The sequence below is a fragment of the Octopus sinensis genome, linkage group LG28 (genome assembly GCF_006345805.1).
Source record: "Octopus sinensis linkage group LG28, ASM634580v1, whole genome shotgun sequence".
NCBI lineage: Eukaryota > Metazoa > Mollusca > Cephalopoda > Octopoda > Octopodidae > Octopus > Octopus sinensis.
In genome coordinates this window covers 281,588-286,065 of record NC_043024.1, presented here as the reverse complement: position 1 = coordinate 286,065, position 4,478 = coordinate 281,588, and positions in this window count along the sequence as shown.

The window sequence follows — 4,478 nt, the reverse complement described above, 5'->3', positions numbered from 1 at the left end:
TAAGCTTCCAGATCCTTCTTCTCCATGTTGGTCGTCCTCTTAGTCCTGATCCTAAAGTCACTAACTACCAGACTGTGTTGTTGGGTACATTCTTCGCCTGGGAAGGTTTTGGCATTTATAAGCAGCCATCTCTCCCTTTGCCTGGCAAGGATGTAGTCAATTTGGCTGGTATGTTGGCCTGAAGTTAGTGTTGCAAACCATAAGATCATTTGCATCACAGAACTCCAGCAGCCTGGTTCCCTCCACGTTGTGGGAACCATAGCCATAGCCTCCATGTGCACCATGGAAGCCCCCAGCATGTTTTCCAACATGCCCATTGAAATCACCAGCCACAAAGAGAAGGTCTCTGTCATTTGTCAACAAGGTAGTCTGCAGTAAGGCATCATAAAATCAGTCTTTCTGTCCATGGGGTAGCCCTGGCTGAGGGGCGTAGGCTGATATAATGGTTGCTAATCCATGATGAAGCACTATTCTAATCTTAAGTATTCTGTCACATACTCTGATTACCTTATCTACCCATTTTTCAGCGAGAAGTATATCCACGCCTCCAACCCTGTCAGTGTTTCCTGCCCAGAAAATCTTGTACCTGTGAGGAACCTAGCAGAACCTCCTCTCCACCTTACTTCTTGGAATCAACATATATCAACACATCTCCGTTCAAGCATCTCAACAGACCTACCTTTCAATGTGCCAACCCTGAGGGTGTGGGTGGTATGGGCCCTAGAGACCCTGGGACGGAGAACAGTGGTGTCATGTACCTGAAAAGAAAGCTCGCATTTGGCAGAATTCATAAGCCAAGCAATGATCTTAAGTTCAACCTGCTTACACTACACTATCATGTTTTGCACTGTATGATCACTACCTTATATAGTAGGGGTGGGGTTGGCGTAAGGCCTTTAGGTGTTCATGGAAGACGAGATGAGATAAGGACTTCTGGTACAGGTGGGAGGGCGGGCGCACCACCGCGAACGATGGGGTAGGAATTTAAGTGACAGAAAAGACTGACAGATAGGAAAATAGTGTAGGAATTGAATAGACAGAGTGATGACCGATAGATGAGGGGGAAAGACATGATTAGAGACGAAAGGCTGTGTGATCCTGTGAACAGGTTTCCATGAGTGAAGGTATATGTTGTGAAAGAAATGCTTGAGCTAGCGTTTGAGACAAAAGACATTGACAGTAAGAAGGAGAAAATATTAAGGGTTTATGGTGAAAATACTTTGCAAAATACAATGAAAGGAGGAGCAAATCGAAAACTTAAAAATATCTTAGCTGCTATTTTTCATCCTGAGGTTCGTGTTTACAGCCAGGGTATGGAAGTCAGATAGAAAGGGTCAGGCAGCGTGCATTAGTTTTTATAGGGGAGGGGGTGAGTAGGAAGCAGGGCGTATTGGCTAGGCGGATGGAATTAAAAGAGTGAGATATAGACAGTGACAGTCGATAGAGAGAGAGAGACACATAGTGATAAAGAGAGGGGAGACACAACATGAACCACTGGGAAAAATGGGGTAGGAATTTAAGCAAGAGAAAAGATAGGCAAATAGTGTAGGAATTGAATAGACAGTGAAGACCAATAGATGAGGGGGAAAGACAAGAATAGAGACGAAAGGCTGTGTGATCCTGTGAATAGGTTTCCTGAGTGAAGGTATATGTTGTGAAAGAAATATCGTTTAGGCCACCTAATGGCTCCTTTGTTTTTTAGCACATTAACACACGCACACATATACATTAAATAATAATAAAACAAAATTGCATATACACAAGTAATGGTTTTTTTTTTAAATACATTAGAAGCACACTTATCTGAACTTAATGCTGAGTCTACCAATGATCAGTCAATGCATTGGGATGTAGTTCCTTTTCCTATCAAGTTCTGACCCTCATTAAGTGTTCAATTAAATATATTCAATATGAATCTTTAATTTTCCATATTTGTATTAATTGAACATGGAAACAATTGTAGGTTCCGTGAGTTTGATCATCATCATCGTTCAACGTCCGCTTTCCATGCTAGCATGGGTTGGACGGTTCAGCTAGGGTCTGGGAAGCCAGAAGGCTGCACCATGCTCCAGTCTGATCTGGCAATGTTTCTACGGCTGGATGCTTTTCCTAACGCCAACCACTCCGTGAGTGTAGTGGGTGCTTTTTACGTGCCAGACGAGGCTGGCAAACAGCCACAATCGGATGGTGCTTTTTACGCCCAGTCAGGGCAGCGCTGGCTACAGCCACATTTGGATGGTTCTCTTACGTGCCACCAGCACTGGTATCACAGCTACAATTTCCATTGATGTTGATCGATTTTGATTTTGATTTTCACTTGCCTCAACAGGTCTTTACAAGTGGAGTTTTGTGTCCCAAGAAGGAAAGGAATGCCTAAGTGGACTGGCTACATCCCAGGTAGAGGCCACGGGATTATGGTCTCACTTATACTGCCGGGTCTTCTCACGCACAGCATACTTCCAAAGGTCTCGGTCTCTCCTTAACTGCTAGGGTGTGGCACTTTTTCACACAACTATCTTCATCCATTCTCGCCACATGACTGTACCAGCACAAACGTATCTCTTGCACACCACAACTGATGCTTCTTAGGTCCAACTTTTCTCTTAAAGTACTTACACTCTGTCGAGTATGAACACTGACATTACACATCCATCGGAGTATACTGGCTCCATTTCTTGCGAGCTTACGCATATCCTCAGCAGTTACGGCCCATGTAGCATAGCTGTTCGTACACATGTGTCATACAATCTGCCTTTTACTCTGAGTGAGAGGCCTTTTGTCACCAGCAGAGGTAAGAGCTCTCTGAACTTTGCCCAAGCTATTCTTACTCTAGCAGTTACACTTTCAGCACACCCACCCCCGCTACTGACTAGGTAACGGAAGCTATCAACTATTTCTATTTTTTATTCCCTGGAATGTGGCGGAAGATGGTCTCAAAGCATCTTCAATGTTTATTGTTCCTGAGCATCTGCCACAGACAAAAACTATCTTCCTAATTAGCCTTCCTTTGACGTTGCTGCACCTCTTATGTGTCCATAGCTTACACTTGGTGCATCTTATAGAGTATCTACCTACGCCTTTTCTACAGGTCGAGCAGGGCCATCTACCTGAAGACGTTTGTGATTTGTCTAACTTCCTACTTATTAGAACTTTGGTTTTAGCTAGGTTGACTCTAAGGCCATTTGATTCTAGTCCTTGCTTCCACACTTGAAACTTCTCCTCCAGTTCTGATAGTGACTCAGCAATTAGGGCAAGGTCATCAGCATAGAGGATCTCTCAGGGGCATCCTGTCTGGAATTCTTCCGTTATTGCCTAGAGGACTATGATAAATAGGAGGGGGCTGAGGACTGAACCTTGGTGGACCCCAACCTCTACCTGGAATTCTTCACTGTACATGGCTCATACAGCTCCCACTAACCATTCATCTATCTCTAGTTTCCTCATTGATCACCAGATAAGGGATCAGGGAACCCTGTCAAAAGCTTTCTCCATGTCAACAAAAGCCAGGTACAGGGGCTTATCTTCGGCTAGATATTTCTCCTGCAGTTGTCTCACCAGGAGTATGGCATCAGTGGTGCTTTTCCATGGCATGAAACCAAACTGCATCTCGTCCAAGTTGACTCTCTCCCTAATCAGTTGGGCTATGACCCTCATTACCTGATCCAACAGTTTGATACCTCTGTAATTACTTGTATCTAGGGCGTCACCTTTACTTTTGTAGCAGTTGACTATTATGCTGCTACGCCAGTCATTGGGTATGACTCCTTCGTGTATCACCTGGTTAACTATACGGGTGACTAGGCTATAGCCGACACTGCCAGATATTTTGAGCATCTCTGCAGTAATTCCTGATGGGCCTGGGGCTTTCCCTGTCTTTATGCTTCTAATTGCCTTAACTACCAAAGAACTGTCAACTTGGATAGCTGGTCCCTGTTGGGTCGACATTCGGCAGACTCTCTTTATCCCATTCATTTTCTTTATTCAGCAACCTTTCATAGTGGCTTCTCCAAACCTCTCTCTTTGCATCCTCATTTAGCCTTGTCATTTGTCACCAAGTTAGTCTGCAATAGGGTGTCATAGAATCGGTCTTTCTGTCCTTGTGGTAGCCCCAGTTGAGGGGCATATGCCGAGATGATGGTAGCTGACCTATGGTGAAGCACTAATCTAATCTTAAGTACTCTGTCACTTACTCCGACTACCTCAATTACCTTATCTACCCATTTCTCTGCAAGAAGTATACCTACACCCCTGACCCCGTCAGTGTTCCCTGCCCAGAAAATTTTGTACCTGTGAATAACCTCCTCTCCACCTTACTTCTTGGATGCAGCACAAATCCACACGTCTCCGTTCAAGCAGCTCAACAATCTCACCAGACCTACCTTTCAATGTGCCAACACTGAGGGTGTGGGCCTCTGAGACCCTGGGATGAGGCACAACAGTGTCATGTACCTGAAAAGAAAGCTTGCATGGCAGATATT